The sequence below is a fragment of the Macaca nemestrina genome, chromosome 13 (genome assembly GCF_043159975.1).
Source record: "Macaca nemestrina isolate mMacNem1 chromosome 13, mMacNem.hap1, whole genome shotgun sequence".
Taxonomy (NCBI): Eukaryota; Metazoa; Chordata; class Mammalia; order Primates; family Cercopithecidae; genus Macaca; species Macaca nemestrina.
In genome coordinates, this window is record NC_092137.1 from 64,561,206 (window position 1) to 64,589,068 (window position 27,863).

Below are 27,863 nucleotides of genomic sequence, written 5' to 3' on the forward strand. Positions count from 1 at the left end.
CCTGGCCAGGCCATGGTGCCCAGATATCTGATCAAAAACTAGTTTAGATATTGCTGTGAAGGTATTTTTTAGATGTGATTTTTTAGCCTTTTTTATATATATAAAATATATAATGTATAATATATTACATATAATATATAATTATACATACATAATTATACATATATAATATACAATAATGTGTTGTATATTGTATATGTTGTATATTATTGTATATTATATATGTATAATTGTAATAATATATAATTATACATAAATATATATAACATTTTCTGGAGAACCCTAACTAACACAGTGGGAGAGGTGGGCATTGAACAAATGGGGTGGGATAATACAGTATTTCTGAATGTTTACTGATGTCCTAGTTTCCTGTTATTTCTCCCCTTTGCCCATCCCTCAGGCCAAGCTGCTTGGCACTCAGTGCCCATTGCTTTAAGGTGAATGTAACAGAAAGAAATGAATCTTCCTAGCTCTGGTCCCTAAAAGGCTAAAAGCCCTCCAGGAACTGTAGAGGACTCCAGTCATAGCCAAAATATTTGGGGGATATGGGGATTGAGGAGAGCACGGTCTCCCCTGGACTAGAAAAGATCTCCTAGGCCCGTGGAAGGAGAGGTAGAGGGGACAGGAGGAGACCAAAGGTATCATCTGTCCCAAGGTCCAGTGGGGAGTGGGGTTGGGAAATAGCTGTGCAATGGGTCTGAACAAAGTATTCCTACACAGCCAGGCAGAGTCCTGGCTCACAAGTGAGACATGAAAACCGTAAGGAGATTGCCCACCATTTGTGAAGGGGCACAGACACCAGGAACTCATCTGAGTGGTGATCTATGTGCCTCAGTGACCTACAATTAGGAGAACAAAAGATGTCTCAGTGGACACCCTTGTGGACAGGTGACTCAAGACTGACAGGCCTTCACCAACCTAATGACCTGGCACAACTTGACTGTCGAGAAAGTTAGGCTATGCCAGAGAAGGAAAGAAAGTCCAAGCTGGCTGAGATACGTTTCTACCACTCCATAGAATGGGAACTCAATGCTTTAGAGAAAAACATAGGCGTTAGTCATCTGAATTGTGAGAAGTAACCTGCAAGAGAGGGAAGGCTTTGAGGAACTGAAAGATGGCTGCAAGAGTTTAATCCAGTGAGCGAGGGGAAGGCAGCCCAGGTGAGGCTGGAAGGACAGGCAGGGGCCATATCACACAGGACTGTGTAGTGTGGGTCAGGGGATTTGTATTTAAGTGACATGGGAAGCTGTTTCAGAATTTTTAAGCAGTTCCTCTTCTTTAAAGATCACATTAATTGTTGCATGGGGTTGGGGGGTGTCCTGGGCAAAGGTTAGGAGTGCAGTTGAAGGGCTACTGCAGTCTTCCAGTTGAGAGCAGATGGTGGCTGAAACCAGTCTGGGGGCAGCGGAGCAAGTGGACGGGTTCTTGATATATTTTAGTGGTAGAAGGAAGAGGTCTCACTATTGGGTTGGATGTGGGGAGTGAGGGAAAGGAGGAGTTGGTAAGAACTCTCAGGTTTCTATTTGAACAACTGGTGGGAAAATGAAGCCATTTACACAGCAGGGGAAGTCTGGGGAGAAAACAAGTGCCTGTGAGGAAATTCAGACTTTTTGAGATGCCTGAGTGATGCCGGAATGGAAATGTGAAGAAGGTAGGAAGGGTTGGTAGATAAGTAATCGACAGCATAGAGAAGAGGTCTGGGTTGAAGGTAGGAATATGTGTGTCATCTGTGTGAGCCTTTACCACTTCTTGTTTTGTTTCATATGCTTTTGCTTTTGCTTCTCCTCTGACCCTGCACCTGTGCAACTTCCCCTCCTCCTTCAGGTCTCAGCGCCAATGTCGCTTCCTTAGGGAGGCCTCCCTACCCCTACCCCAGTGTGAATTAGGCTGGGTTAGGCTCTTCCCCAGTCTTTCTGTTTAAATTTTTCCTTCCAAGCACTTATCATGGTTTGAGATGAAAGATCTATGTTTGCCTGTCCTTTAGCGATGAATCCCAGTCCACACTGAAATGTGTTAGAAAAAAACGACTTCATTTTTCTGTAATGAAATAATTTAGGCCCTAAATTTGAGGAACAGAAGGCAGGAAGAAGAGCTGAGTGCAGATAAATTGCAACATTTATGGATCAGATAGAAAAAGAGACACTGCCACAAGCAGCTAAGGAGCTAGAAAGGAAACAGGGTGTCCGGGATGCCACAGGAGAGGGAGATGGGAGCGTTTCAGGACAGAGCACATGTCGCTGTGTCTGATTCCGTTGAGGAGTCAAGCACGTAAAGACTGGAGAGTCTGCTGGATTTACAACACAGGTCCTTGATTCCAGCAGTTTGTGTGGAGCAGTGCAGATAGAAGTCAAGTTGCAGTGAGTAAAGGAATTAATGGAAGGCAGGAATAAGAGAGAATATGTGAAGATGATTGTTCCAAGAAGTTTTACTGTTAGGAGAGAGAAACTAGGGCAGTAGCTAGGAGGGTATATGAGGTTAAAGGAGGATATGTCAGAGAGGCATGATCCTGACATATATCTACGTGTAGATGGGAACAATGGATTGAAGGGGTGGGATGGGGAGAAATAACAAAAGGAATCAGAGATGAACACAGAGAGAAGAGGAAGGGAGAGAGCAGGTGTGGGGGGTGTTGACATACAAAATGGAGCAAAGAAGGTTTTGAAGCCCACCCCAAGAGCAACCCCCCGCCATGCCCAGATTAAGACAAGCCAGAGGGCTCCTTTGCAGCCCAAAGGGGCCAGGGGCAGAGAGGAAATGCCAGCTGCAGCTCTAGGAGGGGAAGCCATGGGTCTGGCTCAGTGGTAGTCAGTGGGTCGGCAGCCAGTCCCTGGCCCCCAGCCAGGCACATATTGGGAGCAGAGTGGCAAGTCTTCTGGCAGCATTGTTGGAGAGGAAGGACCATGTGGGTGAGCACTGAACAGCAGGAGGGCAGCCAGGACCAACTTCAGAGCCGAGCAAACTCAGTAGGAGCCTGGAGGAAGGGTTGGCAGGTGCCACCCCCGCTTCCCCTGTTTCTCTCTACTACATCATCTGCGACCAAAGGGATGGGGGTGCAGTTTAACGCATTTCTTTTACTACCTTTCAGGCCTGCCTCTCTGAGCGACTACCCCTGCTGCCATCTAGAGGAATCCCCCTCCTCTTGGTGGCCCTTACACAGGAGCAGATGGGCACAGTTGCTGGCTGCCCAAGAAGGAGAGCCAGGGAGACCTGGGAGCCAAGGGGTATCTTCACTCTGGCTTCACGCTGACCTCACCCCCATAGACAGCCTCAAGCAAGCGAGCAGGGGACAGCCCTGGCTGCCCTGTGAGAGGTCGGGGCTAGCTGAGCCATAGAGTCACAGACAGGAGCAGCCTTGGGTTCCTGGAATTGCAAAAGCTCTGGAAAGGGTGTCTCATTCATTCTCCTGTGGATGCACACACAATTATTCAGTGTCCTTAGCTGAATGAGGAATTGGTAGATTTGGACCTTTCATTATCTGTACTTTTTTTCACCTCTGAGACCTCCTTTCTTCCCTCCTATCACCCTACCCCTCTCTCAGATCAGTGCTGTTCAAACTGTAATGTGCAAGAGAATCATGGGGGATTGTGTTAAAACGCAAACTCTGAGTCAGGAGGTCTGGGGCGGTGCCTGAGAGTCAGCATTTCTAACAAGCTCCGTTTCTAATAGATGCTGCTGATGCTGCTGTTGCTCTGACCACGCTCTGAATAGCAAGGCTTTAGAGGACCCGATGGGAGTTAAGACCTCTCTTCCCTGAAAAATATATACAAAAGCATACATACAAACCCTTCATTCTGTGCGGGAGTCACATATCCACAGGAGGCCACCCCAGGATAGAAACCTCGGCCCTACATGTTTATTGTCAAATTGTTGCCCTACCCTTAACCCCAGCCCAGGTGTTCTCAGACTTTAGAAGATATCAGAATTGCCTGGAACATATGTCAAAAATACAGATACCCTGCCCTCCTCCTCATCCCCAGAGGATCTGATTCAATAGGTGTGGGGAAAGGTCCAGGAATATACTTTTTTTTTTATTATTATTGGAGTTTTACTCTGTCGCTCAGGCTGGAGTGCAGTGGCACGATCTTGACTAACTGCAACCTCTGCCTCTGGGTCCCAGCAGGAATACACTTTTTATCAAGTTCCCCAGGTAATTCTGATGCAGGCGTACTTACTGAACACACCTGAGAAACACCAACTTAGGGTTTATGGCTTCCCAGGAATGTATGTACTAAAATCTGAATATCTGAAGACTTGAAAGAATGAAGCTATGCTGGAGGAAAGTTAGGTGCTGAGGTTGATATTTCTAGTCAGGGGAGTCAGGATTATTGAAGCATCACTTCAGATAATCCTAGTGTGTGATTAGTTTGACCTCACATTTGATTGATCCCACCTTTCAGCATATAAGTTGTTGCTCCCCAGGGAGGTGACAGTTATTTTTCAAGCATTGTCAGTGGGTGTCCCTGGGGACTAAGGACACTTCCCTTGGAGCTGAGCTGCTCTGTGCTTTTCTTCATGGAAAGTGCTTGGGTGTTTCAGACATCTCCAAATGGAACATCCATGAGATGAGTAAACCTTTCTCTTGCTAATTGGCAGGCAATTTTAAAATAATTTCAACTTTTATTGTGGATTCACAGGGTAAATGTGCAGGTTTGTTGCCTGGGTGTATTACATCATGCTGAAATTTGGGATACCATTAATCTTGTCACCCAGGTACTGAGCATAGTACCCAATAGTTAGATTTTTGTCCCTTGTCCCCACCACTTCCCACTCTAGTAGTTTCCAGTGTCTATTGTTGCCATCTTTACGTCCATGAGTACCCAATGTCGAGCTCCTTCTTATAAGAGAGAACATTCAGTATTTGGTTTTCTATTTCTGCGTTCATTTGCTTAGGATAATGGCCTCTGGGACAGGCAGGAATCTTATTCCACTATCTTGGATGTGTGAGAAATGATGCATCGATTTGCTTCATTTACATTGATTGTAAGTCCCCAACACACTGGGTTGGTGGGAAATTTGAGTCATTATTGGGGGAGTCTTACTACGTCCAGGGTGGCGTGAGGGTCCCACGTATCTTGTGCAGAACAAAGACCCACAGGTCTTTAACTCCCTCTGGTCTCTCTTCAAAAGCCCATTTTCCAACCTCCCATGGCCCCTTCAATCCAGTAACTTTAATTAGAGTGGCTACTGTATACTTGGATCTTTGTGGAGGCTGGGAGCGCTATGCTTGGGATGCAGCCTCCTATTGCGTTCCCAGACTCCAAGGGGCCCCATTCAGCCATTCCCCCTCTGGAAACCCTGCTACTTTCTCAGGACTCTGCAAGAGAGCAGACCAGGAGTCAACCTGACCTTTAGGACCTATGGGCCCATCACCTTCCCAGTCTTGGGAAACCTCCCTCATTCTGTCTTGCTGCTTCTGCTTTCTTTTCCTCCCCATGTCGCATAAACCTGTCAAGAAGCTCAGCCTTTTGAAAAACAAAAGCCAGACAGAGAGGTTGTCTATAACATAAACCATGCTTGAAGGCTAAAGAGTATGACTCTCATGTAAATATAAAATGAACACATGTCAAAGATTGTATTTAACTCCCATGAATGAGGGAAACAGTAAGATGTTAAAACTGGTTCAAAGAGTATTTGAGAATGTAGTATATGTATGCAACTTAGTAAATTGTTGGGTTAATACAAAACTAGTTAATGTCCAACAGGGCCATAAACCACAGCTTTTGGGTTTCTCTGTTGCACTGAATAGAAATTATTTGCATCTCTACTGAATAAAAATCTATAAGTTAACCTTACCTCTATAGAGTTGTAAAATAGCCTTAGCAAGTAGGAAGTCACCCCTAGCACTGTCCTAAAATAACACCTAGTACTTATTTTCTTTTGCCCATTTCCAAGCTTTGGGTAATTTTTCTGGCAGAAGGAATCTAAAAGGACCTAGCTACCTTCTTGGAATGGAGAAGGGAAAAACATAGCAAGAACAAACATCAAAATAATATCTCTATTATCCCCTCACAGAAACGTATGACCCCCCATTATTATGACCCCATTATTGTGCTAACAAAGTATCAGTCTTTATTCTGCCTCACTGAAGGACTTCTTCCTGCTAAGGGAAGGTAATGATAAAGACACAAAACTTCTTCCTGCCCCATATAAGACACTCAAGTGGAGCCTCTGCCCTCTAGCATGAAGCACACTCACAGATGCTCCCGAACAACACCTGAAAATCCAACAAAGCAGGACAGAGGTCAAGCCTAGCCTTGATTTTATTCGTGTGAGATGTTAGACCCTCATTTTATTGCCAAAACCTTCACCCTTATGACAGCTTGGCCATCTGTCTAATGCCTGGCTGGGGAGTCACAAGCTGGGGAGAAAAATGTTGGATGCATTGAGGGCAAATCATGACTGTGGTTGCACATTATTACATAGGAGAGGGAGCCAGAGAAATGCACCCGTGGGGAGAATTCTTCCTTAAGTCAACCAAAGTGGCCTCCCCCACTTCCCCAGGTCATGCTCTGGGCATTTGATCCACCAAGAGAAGACCCACTTCCTGTGAGCAGGCAGTGTTTGCTTCCTTAGTTCTTGGGTTGTTCCATTCCCCAATTCCCTGCTCTCTCTGCCCCCTCTTCTCTGTTTCATATGGAAAACATCTGGAAGTCAGGCCTTGGGTAGGAGGTAATGTAGCCTCTGGCAGATATCCTGCCAGAGTGAGAGATCAGAAAGACCGTGAGAAAAATGTCAAGCCTCTGCTCCAACCGGATGTGCCCCAAGATGGAGGAAGGTGGGTCTCACAGAGGAGAAGCTATTGTTATTCATCCTCAGTCTGTTTGATTGGAAGCCAAAGTTACACACTAGGTTAGGGAAGCGAGTTAACTCCGAAGCCTGTAAAACATTCAGCGGACCAGATTCCTTAGTGGGAATCTGGGTTCCCAATTTGAAATTATTACTTTATCTCTCGGAATTATGGTTCTAAAACTGTAGCAGGTGCCAAAATCACCTGGATAGCCCCACCACCAAGAGTTTCTGATTCAGTAGCCCATGAATTTGCATGTCTGAGTTCCCAGATGTTGTCTATCCTGCTGGTCCACAGACTTGCAGTAGCCTAAATAGCGTTAGCAGTGGTTCTCAACCCTGCCTGCACATCAGAAAAATCTGGAGGAGCTCTGAAAAATCCCTATGCACAGGCCATACTTGACCAATTAAATCAGAATTTCTGGGAGTAAGGGTCAGGCATCTGTAGTTTTTACAGCTCCGCAGGCAAATGCAATACGCAGCCAAGATTAAAGACTATTTTTTTAGAACAGTGGTTCCCAACCCTAGTGCATATTTAAAATGCATAGGATGCTTTTATAAAACACTTATTCTTGAGTCCCATGCATAATACCATTCTAACTGGTCTCCCCCGTGTGTTATCCACACAAACATTATTGTCATCGTCATCATACACACGCAACACACACACACACACACACATGCACACACATCTTAAAACCTTCAATTGCTTCTTGCCTTTAGGATAAAAACAGAAGTCAGAATTTCTGGACATGGGCTTTTGTATTTTAAAAAATGCTCCCAATGATTCAAATGTCCAGCCGGGATTGAGAGTCACTGCTCCGGAAGTTCTCTTAATCACATTCTACCCACTCTTTCATCTTAGCTGGTTAAGTGTGGTCTGCTTACCCAGGCCTGTAGAAACCTGCTTTGGGCAGCAGCTCTGGGGTCCTGCATTGGTATGGACCCCTCCCACTTCCTTGCCTAGCCTTGCAGTCTCCATTTGCCCTGCATTTTTGGCTCCCCAGAGCTGCCTTGGCACTCCTCCATTTTGTACTAAACACTGGGCCCCCTTCTCTGGCTTCTGGCTCTGTCCCCATTCTCCCATATCCTGAGTTGACTTTCGGCTCTGCACACTTTGTCTCTCAGCTTCAGCCTCACCTCGATCCCTCAATACTGGCTGCCTTCTTAGCCTCCCATCCTCCAGGTCAAGTTCATGAAACTTCAGCAAATATTTACTGAGGGCCTCCAAAGTACCAGGCACTGTGCTGGGCATGGAATGCCATGAGAGAGAAAACTGATATTGGTACTGCCCTTGTGGAACTTTACATTCTAAAGGGACAGACAATGATCAAACAAATGGAAAACTGCGATGGTGTGAGGTGCTGAGGAGAGGGTGCCATGGTGTCTATCAGACAGAAACTTTGCCTGAGGAGTGATATGTAAACTAAGATGTAAGAGAGCAGTAGAAGTTCCTAGGTGAAGAGGGTAGAAAGTGGGGAGGAAGAGGTGGCATATGCAAAGATGACATGTGGGAGGGACATGGCATATCGGAAGACTGAAAGCCTGGGTGGCTGTAATGCAGGTTGTGTGAGATGGTGGTAGACATTCTGTAACATATATGGGCCAGGCGTGGTGGCTCACGCCTATAATCCCAGCACTTTGGGAGGCCGAGGCAGGTGGTTTACGAGGTCAGGAGTTCAAGACCAGCCTGGCCAAGATGGCAAAACCCCGTCTCTGCTAAAAATACAAAAATTAGCCAGGCATGGTGGTGGGTGCCTGTAATCCCAGCTACTCAGGAGGCTGAGGGCAAGAATTGCTTGAACCCAGGAGGCGGAGGTTGCAGTGAGCCAAGATCATGCCACTGCACTCCAGCCTGGGTGACAGAGTGAGACTCTGTCTCAAACAAACAAACAAAACGTTTATGCACCCACTCCTTTGCCAAGGTTCTGCAGGCAGCAGCCATCCACCTTGGCAAGGTAGTCACTGAGAAACCAGTTCTGGTAGTCCACACTTTGCACATTGGAAGAAGTGGTATGCCCTGGTTATGTGTGCAACAAAATAGGAATTTTGTCTTCCCTTTTCTTACCCCTTTTCCTGGGGTTTTCTCTCACCCTTGCCTGGGGAATCAGGCAAATCTAATGGCAATTAGAGGAAGATATGGGTACCATTGTTTATTTTAGCTGGGCAGGATCACCTGGAAGAATGTTCAAAACATCCTTTATTTGGGATTTGAGTCATGAGTCTTCTAATCCATACACTGTTCACAGGGGTTGGAGGTCTGGAGGACTCCCTCTTTTATTTCATTCAGTCGTCCCCCACATCCTCAGCAGTAGAAGTGTTTCTTGCCATTTTAGCTTTCAGAGGCCAGTCTCATTTTGTCCAGCAATGACAGCAACAGCAAACCCTACCTTTGAGGCCTCATTCACAATGCAGTGTTCTGGGAGGAGCTAGCTGACCAGCTGACTGCAGTGATGGAGAAAGGAGTGTCCCACAGGACTCTGATTCAGCAGGGACCTCCAGAGCTTCCAACTCATGGGGGTGTGCTCCCAAGGGACATAGGTGTGTCTTCAAGTGCCAAGAATCAATGGGAACTGGCCTCTGCACTTGGCCCTGTGAGAACAGCCTAAGCCAAGGGAGGGAAGATTCTAAAAGAAATGACTGTAATTAAAGGTAGAAAAATGAGTCAAAAAAATGTACAAATAGTGTTTAATATTCAACTTAGTACTTAATTAAATATTGTCTTCTATTATTTATATTCACTACAAGTATCAAAGTCTTTTCTTCCCAAACTGATTATAAGCTCTTTGAAGGCAGGGACCATGGTTTTCTAACCTCCATTCAACCAAAGCATACTAAATACTCTTTGTTGGTGTACCATCGGCACACAACCCATTGCCAGATATGGAGGTAATCCCCAGTAATTACTTGCATTAAACTGAATTCCCTCTAGCAAGCAACTATTTGCAATGAATGGGTCTAGTGGTCCCCATGGAGGAAAACAAGGAAGCTTGAAGTAATCCTGCCATGGAGAAGCTGAGCTGATGTCAAAAGCCTTTGGCTAAGCATCCTGATGTGTTAGGCAAATCTTGGTGTGGGAATCAAGATTTAAGGTTTGTGTCAGGCTTTACAACAAAAGAGGTATAAAACTTGGACAAGCCACCCAAATCCTCCAGAGCCTCAGTTTCCTCATTTGTCAAAAGAGGAGGTTCTTACTAGATAATCTCGACAGCCTTTTTCTGTCCCAAAAATTGCATGGGTCTATAAAGTCTGAACTGCCCAATAATTTTTTATGTCTTAAAAATTTTAATATGTCTCTTTCAAACGAAGGTGTCTGGCCAGGCATGGTGGTGTATGCCTATAGTCTCAGCTTCTGGGGAGGTTGAGGTGGGAGGATTGCTTGAATCCAGGAGGTTGAGGCTGCAATGAGCCATGTTCATGCCACTGCACTCCAGCCTGGGAGACAGAACGAGACCCTGTCTCAAAAAAAAAAAAAGAACTAAAATAAAGGTATCAGCCTGAGGAAGGTACATTTAACTTTTTTCAGTTGATATTACCCCACCACCCATAACCCCCTAAGAGAATCTGTACCCCATTCACAGTCCATCATAAAGAAGTGGGTCTAGATAACCATATTTGTACTAGATAACCTTGCTTTCCTGGCCACAGTTGATTGAACTGAGGGTAGACATCTGACCAAAACTGGGCCAATCAGAATCTCTTGAAAATTTGAACTACAAAGCACTTAGCCTTGTGATTCTAGAGGAGCTGACCCTAGAATAATTTCAGAGGTAGACATGTGACACAGTCCTGGTCAATTAATGAACTCCACTTTTCTGGTTTCAGTGATTGGTTCAACTGTAGTCTCATGACCAAAACTGGGCCAACCAGAGTCCCCTAGATTGTAGCCAGGACTACTGGGGAAAATAGTTTCTCTTCCTCTGGGATTATAAATCGAGAGGAGGAGCAATGTAAGTCTATAGCTGCTGGTTGCCTTGTTGCCATCAGGCAATATTGATAAAAGCAGGGTGAGAATGATAGACAGAGAGACACACACATGCACAGAGAGATGGCTCATATTATTTAATGATGAAATATTCAGTTGTGGCTACAGCTATATATCTTTAGACTTTTTCAATTATGTGATTGAATTATTTTATTATTTTTATTTTATTTTTTTGAGACAGGGTCTCAGTCTGTAGCCCAGACTGGAGTGCAGTGGTGTGATCTCGGCTCACTGCAACCTCTGCCTCCCAGGCTCAAGCTATTCTCCTGCCTCAGCCTCCCAAGTAGCTGGCATTACAGGCATGCACCACCACGCCTGACTAATTTTTGTATTTTTAGTAGAGACGGGGTTTCACCATGTTGGCCAGGCTGGTCTTGAACTCCTGACCTCAAATGATCCACCCGCCTCAGCCTCCCAAAGTTCTAGGATTACAGGCATAAGCCACGGCGCCCAACCTGAATTATTTTATCTTTGGTGATGCTAGTTTGGTTTGAGTGTGTATCAACCCAGAGAGTCTTGACTCTATATCCCAGGGAGTCTTGACTAATCCAGTCATGAGGAATTGAAGCTAGAGTTGGGCCCATGGCAAGCCAGAGCCTTGTGCAAGCCCAAGTTTTGGGAGAGCCAAAGCAAGAGTCTTGCAGAGAAAGTCAGCTGAAGAGAAGATGGGGAAGAAAAGCGGAGTAAATAAAAGACAAGAAATGTCATGGTTTCAGAGTGTGGGTAAGACAGAGAGAGAGAAAGAGGGAGAAACAATGTTCTTCCTTTTTTGTTGTTGTTTTTGTTGTTGCTGTTTATTTACTTTGTTTTTCTCTTTTTCTTTTCTTTCTTTTTTTTTTTTTTTTTTTGAGATGGAATCCTGCTCTGTTGCCTAGGCTGGCATGATCTCGGCTCATTACAACCTCTGCCTCCCAAGTTCAAGTGATTCTCCTGCGTCAGCCTCCTGAGTAGCCAGGAGTACAGGTGTGGGCCACCATGCCTGGCTAATTTTTGTATTTTTAGTAGAGATGGGGTTTTGCCATGTTGGCCAGGCTGGTCTCAAAATCCTGACCTCAAGTGATCCGCCCACCTTGGCCTCCCAAAGTACAGGGATTACAGGCATAAGCCACCTTGCCAGCCTATTTACTTATGTTTTATCAGTATGTAATAGATGTATATATTTTCAGGGTACATAATACCTCTACTTTTAAACTGGTTCCTATGAGATTCCCGCCTCTTTCCTTGTAATTCCCACTTTTATTTGAGTTCTTTTTAGTGCATGTCCTCAACCAAGACAAGTAGGAGGTCAAAGCTTCAGAGATGACCACAATGCTGTAAAGCCCAGAGGAAAACCCCAAAGAATGCTATGAAAACTAAGTGTGGAAAAAATCCCACAGCACCTGCAGCAGGTTTTACTCCACCTCATTGATGGACTATTTAAATTACTTAATTTTAGCTGGGCATGGTGGCAGGTCTCTGTAGTCCCAGCTACCTGGGAGGCTGAGGCAGGAGGATGGCTTGAACCCAGAAGTTAGAGGCTGCAGTGAGCCACGATTGCCCCACTGCACTCTAGCCTGAGCAATAGAGCGAGACCCTGTCTCTAAAAAAATAAAAAATAAGAAAACTACTTGATTTTCAGGAAGATACTTCCAGTTCAAGAATTTCAGAGAGAAGCAAACAAGTTCTGGTGAGGAGATGCTGCATGCCTGGGCCTCTGTATAGCACTCTCAATTACAGCTGACCTGCAGAGAGCTTTGATAGTCTGAGGTTACAAGTAAAATTAATGACCATGGTGAGAAAGTTACTCAGGACTAAAGGCTCTCAGTCCTCACAACCTCTTGTAAATGATGTGCCTTTAGATGATTCTTATGCTGTGCAATCATTCTTCATTTCATGTAGCCACCCATCTACCCAGTGATTCTACAAAAATTTATTTAGTACCTACTGAGCAACAGGCATTAGAGAGGCCAAGACAGATGAGACACTCCCTGTCCTCAAAGGGCAGTGAGCGCTTCTCATTCACAGAACGTTTACGGCTTGTAATTGTATGCATTTGTGGGATTTGTTTTTGTTTAATCTCTCTTTCCCATTATATCAATTTTATAAGGACAGGATTCATGGGTTTTGTTGTTGTTGTTGTTGTTGTTGTTGCTGCTGCTGCTGTTCATTCTTGTATCCTAGAACCTGCTAGGGTTCCTGGCACACAATAGGCACTTCATACATATTTGGTGAACAAATTATTAATGAAGGACTTTTAGTCTATTCAAGGCGTTTTTGTTTTTCTTGTTTTCTTTCTGTTTTTACTTATGTTACAGTCTAGCCCCGAAAAAGATGTCTTCGTAGGACCACCAGGCAATAATTTGGACCGTAGGCGGCTTATGTCCTTCAGAATGGTCCACAGTATATGGCAACTGCAGGTTCTGTGACAGATGCCTGAGCTACTAGAACTCGGTAACCAAGAATCCTCCCTGTGATGTAGATCCTCCGTTTCTAGGGACCTTCCCTTCCTGGTAGCTCTCAGAATAAAGCTGCTCAGGAGAGAGAGTACAGAAAATGCAGCTGATTCATTGACCTCGAGGAAACAGAGTGTAGAAAGCAGATGTGGATGTGAGAAATGACCATCTTGACACCAGCAGGAGGAGGTAGACAAAGAGGACAAGGGGACAAGGGGCTGCATGCACAGCTGTGTGGGATTGCCTTGCACAAGGGCACCCAGCCATGGGGGCAAGTAGGGGCTGAAATCTAGCCAGGCTCTGCTTCCAAGCCATGAACGCTGGCAAGAGGTTGTGTCAAAGGTGGCCTAAGGACCAGAGGTGGCCCAGTGAGAAGTCCCCAGGTTCTTAAGACTGACAAAGTAATGAGGGAGGGTGTGGAGAGCACCTGCACTTTGCATTCAATCAGAAAGCTGTGGGTTGGGGTTTTGCCCAGTGTGATGGCCTCACTCTGTGAACCGTGATTGCCCCTTCACACCCCCACACCTCTAAGCCCTGCTCCCACACATGCAGTTCTCAGAGTGACAAAGGGTGACTCCTAGCAAAAGCAGGAAAGATTTGTAAGAGGTCTTCTAAGATCAAAGCTGTCAGCAAGAGGCAAAGAGCCACTCTGCTGCCCTGAAGATGGAGGTTGAAGCAGCAGGTAACCGGGCTGTTAGCCTGCCTGCCCAGCTCTTTGTACAGGCTGGCAGCGTATAGCTTCCTTTGCCCAAATGTGGATAGCCTCTATTGATGCTGGAGAGAACTCATGCACAAAGCCTAACGGAAAAACAATTTAGTACCAGATAGCTTTAAAAAAAAAAAAAATCATCCACATCCTCCCTTATTCTGCTCTTCATGGTAATGGAGACTCTAGGGCTATTTCTAGCTCAAGATGCAGGGGTGCTGATGAGCAGTGGGGTTTCTGCAGCTGATCGCTGATAGGACAGAGCTGTTGCCACCCCACAGAGGTGCTAGGGACAGGCAGCTTACTGCACATGGCCAGCACATGGCAGGTGGGCGGGAGGACGTCTGGCTGGTTCAGGGGGAGGCGCGGGGGATGGAACAGCTCTGAAACAGCATTTTGGAAGTAGTAAGCTGAAGATAGTGTGGCTCTGTGTGTCTGCAACACCACCTTTCTTCCACAGCTCTAGGCTTAAAGGGGAACAAAGAAAGAAAAAGGGAACATCTTAAGGATATCAGTGCAGCTCCTGCACTTGCTTCTCTTGCTTCAAATCTGGAATGCCATTTCAGCAGCCCAGATGCAGATGCAGTTCTTTTTTTTTTTTTTTTTTTAATTGAGAATGTGACTTAACAGAATGAATAATCTTAAGGAGAGTGGTCAAATTGTAACGAAACCCATGAAAACATCATAGGGAGGAGGGGGAGGGGAAACATTGGCTTCAACAGTAAAATTTTATAGGCTTTGAGATCAGATGAATTTGAGTTCTATTCCTACCTCTTTCATTATCAGCAATGTGACCTTGGGCGGCTGCTTAATCTCTCTGTGCCTATTTTCTTCATTTGTAAAGTGGAGATAATCCTAGGGGTAGCATGACTGAAATGCATTTTTATTCTGGGGGGTGGGCGGTTGCCCCTGCATGGTCATGCCTCTGTCCATGGTTCTGAATGCTCGCTTCTTTTGAGCAGGTCAGTCATTTCAAAACCCAGGATACTGCTGATTCTTGTTCAACCTCTCCTATGAGAATATTTGTTGTTTTTCTTTGTTTTTATATTTTATCTTAATGGAAAGCTTGCAGTTTTTACACACTCGAAGAATAAGTAGCAACGTGACTTATGTTACATTACTTACATAACAAAATCTGCACATTGCCTTATTTCCAACGGTTTAAAACATTTTTGCCTTGTAGGATGTGGGGTGTCAGACACTGCTCCCCCGCAAATCTAAGTCTAAAGCAATAGTAATACATACTTCAATGGTTTTTGTAGGAATTATGCATATAAATACTTCAGCTCCATGCCTGGCATGTAAATGCTAAGACAAAAAGTGGCTATTGTGGCAGGTGTGTGTTTGCAGATACCAAATTTGGACACAAAAGTTGCTCAAAATTACTTTCTAAATCAACTTACATCTCACCCTAAGCCTCTACTTTCTACGTATTATTAGTTATTGGGGCAGGAATATTCCCTTCAAGTTATGAGAAGGTCTTAGGGATTTTATACAGAACAAAACTTTCCGGACAAGGCTCCCTTGTCTTCATTCCACACTGGTTACCCAGTGATGTGCTCATTGTCCCAGTACTCAGAGAGAAACTGCTCTGATGCTTCTATTCCTTGCTTAGGTTCAGTGTTTGCAGTGGTTGATAGCCCCAGGTCCTGGCATCGAGCTCCCACATCTCTCCTGGCCCCAAGCCCTCTGGCTTATCACCTAACTATTCACCTCTGAGACTGAGACATCTGCAAAGAAACAGCTACCCTACTACTTGAGAGCCTATGAGTCTCCTGGAGCCTAAACCACTACCATTTTCTTCTTGGGCTCAAGGACTGTTTCCTTTTCCTGGGAAGAGACAGGGAGGAGGAGAAGACAGCATCAGCCTGTACTCCTCCAAACACCGAGTAATCTCTCCTCAACTGGGTCATTTCCCTTATTAATTCACCCTTTTACTCACTTACTTTATTATTATTGAACAGTATATGTCGTCTGATCACAGGAATTTGGGACCCCCTTTGTTATGTTTTTATTTTGAGAGTCATGAATGGCCTTGGAGTCCCATCCAATTCTGACACCAAATGAAGATCTAAACTCATAGAGCAGAAGAGCTCAGGTCCATTGAGAAACAGAGTTTAATCTTCTAATTATTTCGTTTAACTTATTGGTGTACTGCTCCCTTTAAGACATCACAGTGCTTGACTTCACTGTTATTCTCTGTGAAATAGCCTCTGCTTACCCTTCTCTGTTAAAGAATTTTCCTAACTCATCCGTGGGCTATTTCACCTGACTGCACTGTGAACTGGGGAGAGAGTGTGGATCTGTAGGAGTTTGATTCTCTCAAGAAAGGATATATGTTTGCCTGGAGTTTCTCTAAAGAAGGCAGGCAGCAACACAACCCTGTGGCCTATATGTAAATCATCTGACTTTCTCACCAATGTGGTTAAATCTTCTGATTTCTTACTCAGCAAGAGCTTGCTGAAAACTGACATTGTAGTTGCTGACTGGGATCGCAGCTCAACAAATTATTTCTAGCAGGTATGCAGTTGTTGTAAAAAAGGGTCAATCAAGGTCAGTATGATGGGCATTTGTCTGATAGCCTTAGGCGTTAATGGGCATTTTTGTTTTCTTTAAGGAGGAAAAAGAGACGAGGGGCTAAAGATCTGTGATCTATAATGTAACTTGAAATATTTTGGCTATTGGCTAACGTCATAGATGTTTCTTAATTTTTCCATCCATAAAGAAAATAACTGATAAAATTTATGCAAACTTAGCAGTCAGCCATTAATAGGTTTATTTCTGCTTTTTAAAATGTCTCTTGAAAGTCATTAGAGTGTTAATACATTCAAGAGGTAGCTGTATCCCATATTAACAATGTAAATATGTAAGCAAGCCCAAAAAGAGGAGAAGGATGGAAGTTACCTAGGCAGATATGGCCATCTATAGGGAAGAAAGTCATACCATCTTTTCTATCACAAACTTTCTGAAGCTCTGGTTAATCTATGAAACTGGATTAGCTGTTCTGCAGAAAGTTAGGAAGGTCTTTGGTTAAAGATAAGAGACACGTGAGTGGAAGCTCTTCACTCACTCCAAATATTTAAGAACTTCTGGCTAAAATATAATCAAAATGTTTTAAATATATAACTAAGCATGAAGTCAAGTAAAGGAAATTGCCAGTTCCAAAAGCAAAAAGATAACTTTCAAAGTCAGAGGTGAATAAGAATTGTACTGTGCATATGGTAAGATCTAAATTCACATTGTCTATAGAATGTGGACATCCAAGTTGTGATAGTAATGTTAAAAATTTATCTCAATCTTGATGTAAAAAGAAATTATGTAAGTTTACTAAAAGATAGGTAAAAAAGACCCCAAGTGAAAAAAAGGTCATGTTCAAGGATAAAAAGACCCAATATCATGAAGATCAATTTGTCCCAAGTTTACCTATCATTTCAATCAGAATCTCAATAGAAATATTTTATGGATTTTATGCAGACAAATCCTAGCTGCTTATAAAGTGTATATGGAAGGGCAAAGAACCAGAAAGAGGAAAGAGAATCTTGAAGAAGGAGGAGGGAAGGTACTTGCTCGCAGATATCAAGAACTTACTATAAAGCCCCAGCAGTTAAGCCACAGGGGAGGGGAGGATGTATGAGAAATAAACAGAGAGACCAATGCAATGGAAAAAAGCTTAGACATAAACTCACCATATGGGAAAAAATTGATTCGTAACAAAGCAGCCATTATAGAACAGTAAGGAAAGGAATGGAGTGCTCAAAAATGGAGCTGGGACAATAATCACCCCCCACCCTGCCCAAAAAAAGGAAAGAAAAATTGGATTTCTATCCCATGCTACATACACAAATCAGTTCTACATAGATTAAATGAAAGTTTAAAAATGACAAAACTTTGAAATGTTATTAAAAATATAGACCATTTGTATGACTCAAGAAAAATTATCATAAGTAACAAAATGCTCAAAAAACCGTATAAAATATTCATACATTTGAATACATGAAATTTTAAACTTTTGTTCATTATAACATGTAATTAGGAGAGTAAAATATAAACTGAGAGAAGATATTTGAAATAAACATAAAACCAAGGATTAGTATTTCAAATATATAAAGAATCTCTCTGAATTAACATGAAAAAGACAACACAGTAGAAAGAAGGGCAACAAGTTATGAATGTAATTTAATAGGAGGAAACAAAAATGGCTAATAAGCACATACAGAGAGCATTAGCACTGGAGTCATTAAGGCCATTGACAGATACTCCAGTTCTCCTTTCTCTGCTCACATGGTAGGATTGCACTTCACTGATTAGACATGTGACTTGCTTTCACCAATAACATGTGAATGGAAGCTTGATACTTTCTAAACAGTTGCTGCCACTCAACTCTCCTCTTTTATTGACTGACAATGGGACAAAATTCTATACCCACCCAATGGTACAGCAAGTGATGATGTTCCAGACACTGGAGACTTGCTCTGTCAGCCTCCATCCCTGAGTGAAAAGACACAGAACTGAGCCATCAACCAATTAATGATGAAATAATGATGTGTAAGAAGCATACCTTTGCTGTTGGAAATTACGATTATTGGAAGGTTGTTTCCATAGTAACCTAGATCAATAGCTCTCCGAAGTTTAGAATCATCTGGAGAACTTTAAAAACAAAAACCCCAATGCCAAAGTTGAATTCCAGATCAATGAATCTGGTGGAACAAGACTCATCAGTAATTTTTTAGGCTCCCCAGCTGGTTCTGATGTGCAGCCAAGGCTGAGAATCAAGAAACTGACCAGCCTGAAGGAGGCTATAAAAAGGGAACATTCAGACAACAAATAGAAGCTCTTAAAAATTTAAGGTGCAGCAGCAGAAATAAAAAACTCAGTAGAGGGGCTAGAAGATAAAGTTGATGAAAGTTTCCAAAGAGTAGAATAAGAAGACAAAGAGTTTAAAAAGGGAAGAGAGAAAAATAAAAAATTTAGAAGACCAGTCCAGGAAATCCTAAATCTGAGAAAGAAAAAGAAAAAGAGAGTTCCAGAAAGATAGAAGAGAGAAATAGGATGAGGACTAAATAGTCAAAGAAATCATGTAAAATTATTCCTCTAAACTGAAAGACATGAGTTAACAGACTGAAAGGCCCACTGAGTGCCCAGGAAGAGATGAAACTAGACTCAGTGAATGGAGACACAAAGGTCTAACAAGTTTCCAGGGAGAGAGGAAAAAAATCACATATGAAGGATAAGAAATTAGAATCTGTTCAGCTATAGACAGTGGAACAATGCCTCCATAACTGTGGAACAGAATTAACATACCCAACTTTGTATTCTCCTCCCAGCAAAATTATCAATCAAGTGTGAAGGTAAAATAAAGATGTTTTTATACATACATGGTCTCAAAAATTTTTCTTCTAAGAACTCTTTCTCAAAAAACTGCGGACATCATGGTGACTACAGTTAATAACAAAGTATTGTATATTTAAAAATTGCTAAAAGAGTAGATTTTAAGTGTTCTCACCACAAAGAAAAAGCATGTGAGGTAATGCATATGTTACATAGCTTGACTTAGCCATTCTACAATGTATACATATGTGGAACATTTGTATACATTTATGGTGTACAACACAGAACATTTGTATACAACATGGAACATTTGGAACATTTGCATACATTTATGGTGTACATGATGTTTTGATGTGACACGTGACATCAAAACATCATGTTGTACAGCATAAATGTATACAAATTTTACTTGTCAGTTAAAAAAATAAACTTAAAAGTGAAGCAACTGGAGGATAGGATCCACCAAAACAAGGGCATAAATGAAGAGAAAAGACGATGAAGGATTCAACTCGAGACAAGGAGAGGCGTTCCCAGTATAAGGATGAAGGGAGAATCCAGGGGAAGGCTGATTAGAAGGGCCCAGGCAAGTCCTCTGGGAAGGTGAAGATTGATGGAATATGTGATGTGTTTGAACATCCTGAGAGAAGATTTAAACAACTGTCAGAGGGTTCAGATTAAATTAACCATAGAGTCGTAAAAAACTAAACAATTGTGATAGACAATTGTGAAAAACAACTTTTTAAAAATGTTATCTTGTAATTGACAAATAATAATTGTGTATATTTATGAGATACAATGTGATGTTTTAGTACATGTATAAACTGTGGAATGATAAAATCAGGCTAATTAGCACATCCATCACCTCAAATATTTTTCATTTCTTTGTGGCATGAACATTCAGAATTCTCTCTTCTAGCTAATTTTGAAATACCGTCTTGTGTTACTTAACTACAAGGATACATTCTGAGAAATGCATCTTTAGGTAATTGCATTGTTGTGCAAACATCATAGAGTGACTTACACAAATTTAGAAGGTATAGCCTACCACATACCTGGGCTATTGGGATAGCCTATTGCTCCTAGGCTACAAACTTGTGCAGCATGTTGCCGTACTGAATACTGTAGGTGACTGTAGCAAGATGGTAAGTGTTCGTGTCTCTAAACGTATCTAAACATAGACAAGATACAGTGAAAATATGGTATTATAATTTTATGGGACCATGGTGGTACATGTGGTCTATCATTGACTAAAACATCATTATGCAACACGTGACTGTATACAATATATTATACGTTATTGTTAACTTGTCATCATGCTGTGCAATAGGACACCAGAATTTATTTCTCTTATCTAACTGAAACTTTGTACCTGTTGATGGGTTTGAGCCATAATCCTGAAAAACGCAATCTTAAATGCTGTCATCCCAGATGTTGAAGTCCCGAAAGATCAAAATCCCTGAAGTCTAAAATCCCAAAAATATAATTCTGGAAAAAATAATTTTAAAAATTTAAAGACATGTGTTCACATTTCTAAAGGGAATTTATTTGAAAAACATATAAAAACACAACAGAACACTTCATAGGCCATTGTATACAATAAAATAGGCATCAATAACATACGCAGATTTGCAAACATGGGCACTCAGGTATACTAACGACAGTTGCAAGAGTATAACAATTATGAGCAGAAAAACCATACTCATAAAGAAGTATGTCAAAGAGCAAAATGTATAAACATACATCACTATGGTTGGCAATTGCGTGCACCCAGCTTTTTAACATCTGAAATTCAGTCATCTGAAATGCCATTACAGACAAGTTATGTCTTTTGACAAGATTGATCAAAAACCATGATAGGTCACCACTACATATACAGTCTCCCAAACAGCCAAGATCTTAAGAAATTTTATATTTTATAAATGCAGATGTATAAAAAGGACATCTCTTCATTTATCTCTTCATTTTTATGTGCACGCACAATGATTACACACAGTCGATCATGCACTTTCATGGAATCAAATCTGCAAAAAATGCATAAAATGAATTAGAACTCTAAAAATCTTTATACAATTTATACATCTAGTACTGAAAATGATGCAAAGATGAAATACATAGCATAGCAAATTGGCGCTGTGAAGAGGCAGAAGTCAAACATAGTTGAATAAGTTGGCAGGGGAGATTTCTTGCATTTTTTGCCTGTGTTGTCACTTGTGTGATCTTCAAATCAGTTTCTGCATTTGTATTTGGAGAGTGGTTGTGGTCTTCAAATTTTGTAAGCATATGCTGTAAATGTAAAGAAGTCTCGTTATTGCTTGCTTGTTGCAATTAAGTGATTTTCCGCTTTTGAAGCACCAATAATAATTAGCTTTTAAACTTTCATCTTTCACCATTAAGTAGCCTTGTATATTTAATTTATCATAGCCTTTTGGCAAGGGAACAATGTTACAGATTTCTTTCACGTGTTATAAGGAATATAGTAAGAAGAAATAATACTTTGCTTCCTCAATACCAAATCTGTATTAGTCAGAGTTCTCCAGAGAGACGTAACCAATAGGATATGTGTATTAATATAGTAGAGGAGGTTTATTAGGGGAATTGGCTCACGCAATTATGGTGACTGAGAAGTCCCATGACAGATTCTCTGCATGCTGGAGACCCAGGGATGTTGATAGAATAACTTAGTTCAAGTCCAAAGGTCTTAGAACCAGAAGAGTCAATGTTATAACTCAGTTTGAGGCCAAAAACGTCAGGCCCCAGAGGGTCCCTAGTGTAAATCCTGGAGTCTTAAGGGTGCCAAGCCTGGAGTTCTGATGTCCAAGGCAGCAGAAAAGTTTGCGCCAGCTTTCAGAGAGAGACCAATTTGCCTTCTGTATTTGTCCTCTCTGGGTCCCAGTCAATGGGATGGTGCCCATCAACACTGGGAGCAGACCTTCCCCACCTGGTCTACTCACATTCACACACTCATCTCGTCTGAAAACATCCTCACAGCCACACCCCAAATCATGCTTTACCAGGTTTCTGAGTATTCCTCAATCCAGTCAAGTTGACACCTACATTTAAGTCCACAAGACCACTCCTTTTAACCTTAGCATCCATATGCATTTCATTAAATCATACTTAATTTCCAAATAAAGACAATAACAAGCTAATAGTTCCCCCAACATGATGCAACTAACACGATGCAACTATCCCACATACAACTGAAAATACACTAACCCCTTCCCCAGAATTTGGATTTTAGTATTTCAATATTCAGTATTGTGATTTTGGAGATTTTAGACATTAGAGGTTTTAGAGTTTGAGGATTTTAGACTTTAGGAATTTTGATCATTCAGGATTTCATCATTGGGATTACAGTGTGCAGAACTGTGTCTTCTTAGGTTAATTATTGGCACCACTCATTGACCAATATCTCCCTTTTTCCCATTCACCTCTGCCCCCAGCTTCTGGTAACCACTATTCAACTATCCACTTCTATGAGTTTAACTTGATTAGATACTACATACAAGTGAGATTAGATGGTATTTGTCTCTCTGTGCCTGGCTTATTTCACTTAATGTTCTCTAGGTTCATCCATGTTGTCTCAAATAACAGAATTTGAGGGCCTTAAAAAAAAAAAAGATGGAATAGTATTCTATTGTGTATATATAACACATTTAAGAAATTTATTTATCCATTGATACATGATAGACACTTAGATTGTTTCCATATCTTGGCTATTGTGAATAATGCTGCAGTGAAAATAGGACTGCAGATATCTCTTTGACATATTAATTTTTATTTCTTTGGGCATATGCCCAGTAGTAGGATTGATGAATCATGTGGTAATTCTATTTTTAGTTTTTTGAGGAACCTCCATACTGTTATCCAAGATGGCTGCACTAATTTACAATACACCAACAGTGTAGGATTCCCTTTTCTCCACATCGTCACCAGCCCTTGTTTTCTTTCATCTTTTTTATAATAGCCAAGCTAAGAGTTGTGAGGTGATATGTCATTGTGGTTTTAATTTGCATTTTTCTTGTGATTAAAAATGTTAAGCACTTTTTCGTTGTTTTTTTTTTTTTTTTTTTTTTTGGTCATTGTATGTCTTCTTTTGAGAAATGTCTATTTAAGTCCTTTGCCCATTTAAAAAATGGGTTATTTATTTTCTTGTTATTGAGTAGTTTGAGTTCCTTGTGTATTTTGGATGTTAGCCCCTTGTCCAATGTATGATTTGCAAATCTTTTCTCCAAATCTGTGGGTTGTATCTTTAGTCTCTTGTTTCCTTCACTGTGCAGAGCTTTTTAGTTTGATGGAATCCCACTTGTCTATTTTTGTTTTTGTTGCCTGTGCTTGTGGGGCCATATTCAAGACATCACTTCCCAGAGCAACATCATAGAACTTGAGAAAAATAATCATTAATTCTATGGAAAATAAAAAACTGCTATAGGAAAGGAAACATATTCTTAGTACACTACATGGCCCAGCAATCAAAGCTGCTTACCTAATCACAAATGACCTAATCAAATTAGGATATAACTATTTATATCCTAACAAGTTAGGATATAATCAAATTAGGATGGAGTATGAGGGAGGATGAATGGCTGTGATAGGGCATGAGAATGAAAAAGAAAATCTCTTGCTTTCATAATGGGATAGCAGCATGATGTCAACCACTAAAACAAACTATAAACAGACAAGAAACAATACAAATATGTCATTTAGAGACATAGCAATAAATCCCAAATAGTCAGCTAAAAAGAGCTGAAAGTTACTTCTGTGGGGAAGGGAACAAAAGATTGCCTTCTAGGACTATTTGTCTCTTCTAATGATGAACATATATAACTATAAAATATCAAATATAAAACATATATAACTAAAAAATATAAAAATAAAAGTGACTGACTAGTAATAACAAAAAGCAAAGAGAAAGCCTATAAAAAGCCATTGGAGTGAAAAGCTCAAGAGATGGATTAAAATGAGAATAGACATAAGTCCCTATGGAGTTTTTTGTTCAATAAGTAAAGTAGGGAAAATTAGAATGAGATCATGTGGAGCAAGGACCTTGACCAGGAAACCGAGGCCTGCTGTGCAGAGTAGGGAAATTTCTAAACCAGTTACCACTGTCCAGCCCCCTTCTACAGTCTGGCTAAAGTAGCAAGAGGGAGGGAGGAAGGGAGGAACCGAGGGCAGCCAGTAGTGCCACCTTCTCTCCACCTTTGGAGAGGGACTTGATTTCCAGCACCACCTCCCTGCCCTGCCCACACCAACAATAACCATTAATGTTCCAAGCATTTTACATGTATTAATGTATTAGCATTTCATCCTTACAATCATAGTATAAGGTAAGTATTATTACTCTCTATAATTAAAACTAAGGTCCACAGAATTAAGAAAGAAATTTGGGTTAGTTCTCTTTCCCATCTTGCAAGATGGCAGGCGAAAAAGTTGAGAAGCCAGACACTAAAGAGAAGAAACCCGAAGCCAAGAAGGCTGATGCTGGTGGCAAGGTGAAAAAGGGTAACCTCAAGGCTAAGAAGCCCAAGAAGGGGAAGCCCCACTGCAGCAGCAACCCTGTCCTTGTCAGAGGAATTGGCAGGTATTCCCGATCTGCCATGTGTTCCAGAAAGGCCATGTACAACAGGAAGTACTCAGCCGCTAAATCCAAGGTTGAAAAGGAAAAGAAGGTTCTTGCAACTCTTACAAAACCAGTTGGTGGTGACAAGAACGGCGGTACCCGGGGGGTTAAACTTCACAAAATGCCTAGATATTATCCTACTGCAGATGTGCCTTGAAAGCTGTTGAGCCACGGCAAAAAACCCTTCAATCAGCACGTGAGAAAACTGCGAGCCAGCATTACCCCCGGGACCATTCTGATCATCCTCGCTGAATGCCACAGGGGCAAGAGGGTGGTTTTCCTGAAGCAGCTGGCTAGTGGCTTGTTACCTGTGACTGGACCTCTGGTCCTCAATCGAGTTCCTCTACGAAGAACACACCAGAAATTTGTCATTGCCACCTCAACCAAAATCAATATCAGCAGTGTAAAAATCCCAAAACATCTTACTGATGCTTACTTCAAGAAGAAGCTGCAGAAGCCCAGACACCAGGAAGGTGAGATCTTCGACACAGAAAAAGAGAAATACGAGATTACAGAGCAGTGTGAGATTGATCAGAAAGCTATGGACTCACAAATTTTACCAAAAATCAAAGCTGTTCCTCAGCTCCAGGGCTACCTGCGATCTGTGTTTGCCCTGACAAATGGAATTTATCCTCACAAATTGGTGTCCTAAATGTCTTCAGAACCTCATTAAATAGCTAACTACAAAAAAAAAAAAAAAAAAAGAAAAGAAAGAAATTTGGTTAAGGGCACCAGGCTGGGAAGTGGAAGTTTTGGGATTTGAACCCATGCGGTCTGTCTTTGGAGTTCACATTCTCAACTATTGTGCTACAATGCATCTTGCTACACACACACACACACACCTGAAGTCTTTGGTAAAATAGCAAGGAGTTTATCTTTGAAAACAAGAATTCCTTCCATATCACAAATGAGAGTAAGCTGAAAGCAGAAGGAACTGAGGAATGCATAATTATCCATTCATTTCATTTATTCCCTGCCTCATTTTCAAAAAAGGTATGAATCAGCTTCCAAAAATATCGTATATAGTAAGTAAAAAAAAAAAAAAATGAGGAAACATTTTAAAAATAGACTCAAAGAAAGTGGATAAATAAATGTGCCAACTGAAAAATTCAAGAAGGTTGCTGTATCTGAAAATAACACCTGTACATGAGCTTCCTGGCAGCCAAGATAAAGAAAGAAATGTAAGCAATTGCACAACTCTCATTATAAAATAGGAGATAGTTGTTGAACATTTATGTGATGTGCAAGTTAAGTACATGATAGAGGAGGAATAGCAGGCAGAATATCATGTAATTAGTTATATATTGAGTTGCTGTGATTTTGGAGAAAGTTACCACTTTTCTTTCAATAATTAGGAAAATAAATTTGGAAAGGCCTCACATGACCCTTATGCTTGCCTTGAAGATACGTGGACTGTTTTTAGGTTCACAACACTAAAATCACAACGCAGATTGCTGTCATGTCATTAGAGCCATCCTTATGATGAATCAAGCTAATGCCAGGTGAATACGGAAACCAACCAGCAGAGGTCTGCAGGGACATAAACCCAGACCTGGAAAAATGGAATGTAAATGTGTTTCCCATGCTCATGGGGCTTGTTGGCCAACTCCACTTCCTCTGATGTGCAGAGGAATTGATCGTGCAGATTTTATAAAGTGTGGTGTTCTTAAGTTGAACTGGGATGGAGTCCAGCGGTATACTGGCAGCCAAGCGTGCCAGATGTCTGAGTTGAGAATAGAGTCCTTAAGGTGCTCATGGGTTCTTGGGTACTCTGGGAAGACAGCAGCCACAGCCACAGTGATATTTAAGAGAATAGAAGATAGCCAAGCAATGAGCAACTGAAGTGTTTTTCCTCTCTCATCGACCTGATAGTCCAAGTCTCCCAGACCATCAAGAAGACTTGGATATTAACAGGAATTCAAATAATCATTTGACATTACCAAGATGGTACCTGATGGGGCTGAGCCACTTTTAGCACAAATCATCACATTCTCCCCAGTGGCCCACCCGGTCTCTCTCTGCCTCAGCCAAACTTTGTGAAGGGGGTTGTTGACACTTAATGACCGTATTTCTTTATCTCTCATTTAATATTCCAGTGAAATTGCACTTGGCAGAGTAGCTAGTGACCTTCTTGTTGCCAAATGTGCACATTTCAGTTCTTGTCTTATTTGGTCTCTTTGCAGCAGAGGATTTACCTTTTCTTGGGAAACACTTGTTTCTCCTGGCTGCTACAACTCCAAACTTTCATCATTTTTCTTCTCAGGCTCTTTCCCTGGGGCCTTGGGTTTTCATTGCTCTCCTCCTGCATGGGAATCTGGTGCCTGTGAGCTCTCCAAGGGGAGTGCTGGTCTGTTTGCCCTCCAGAGTTTCTCCTAGTACCTAGCAAAATGCTGGACATGTAGGAGGTGATCAATAAACAATTTTGAAAGAATGAACAAATGTGAGTTTTATTCATATTTATTTTGGATTTATTATACATCCTGACAACTACAAAAAAAAAAAAAAACAGGATTGGAGGTGGTTTACAACGTTAGAATATATCTAAAACCATAACAAAAGCTTTTTTTTTTTTTTTTGAGACAGAGTCTTGCTCTGTCGCCAGGCTGGAGTGCAGTGGTGTGATCTCTGCTCACTGCAAACTCCGACCTCCTGAGTTCAAGCAATTCTTCTGCCTCAGTCTCCTAAGTAGCTGGGATTACACATGCGCACCACCACACGCGGCTATTTTTTTTTTTTTTTTTTTTTGTATTTTTAATAGAGACGGAGTTTCACCATATTGGCCAGGCTGGTCTCCAACTCCTGATCTCATGACCCGCCCACCTCAGCCTCCCAAAGTGCTTGGATTACAGGCATGAGCCACTGCACCCGGCCAACAAAAGCTTTTAAAAAGAGAAAAATAACAGAAACTAAATAAAAGTGAAACGAGATAAACACACCAGATTGTTGGGATGAATTAGTTGCTGCAATTGAACACTAAATTTAGTGCTGAGCTTCCTGGTAGGAAAG

General features: G+C 41.7%; 2 long non-coding RNA genes and 1 pseudogene across 8 annotated transcripts in view; 2 read left to right on the forward strand and 1 right to left on the reverse strand.

The window, feature by feature from the left end:
- Window positions 1-252: 252 nt before the first annotated feature.
- LOC139357879 (uncharacterized) overlaps window positions 253-27,863 on the forward strand; it is a 116,593-nt gene continuing 88,982 nt past the window's right edge. For 2 of the 7 annotated variants that reach the window (XR_011611818.1, XR_011611820.1), the window contains exon 1: window positions 292-13,392. This is a non-coding gene — a long non-coding RNA (uncharacterized lncRNA). Of the gene's footprint in view, window positions 13,393-27,863 lie in introns of all 7 variants that reach the window. The other 5 variants (XR_011611815.1, XR_011611816.1, XR_011611819.1 and 2 more) reach the window with 5 other exon arrangements.
- The window catches only part of LOC105465143 (uncharacterized), a 152,097-nt gene continuing 144,992 nt past the window's right edge, over window positions 20,759-27,863 (reverse strand). The window contains exon 2 of the long non-coding RNA XR_011611822.1: window positions 20,759-21,520. This is a non-coding gene — a long non-coding RNA (uncharacterized lncRNA). The remainder of the gene's footprint in view (window positions 21,521-27,863) is intronic.
- Window positions 24,104-27,279, forward strand: LOC105465145 (large ribosomal subunit protein eL6 pseudogene; annotated as a pseudogene).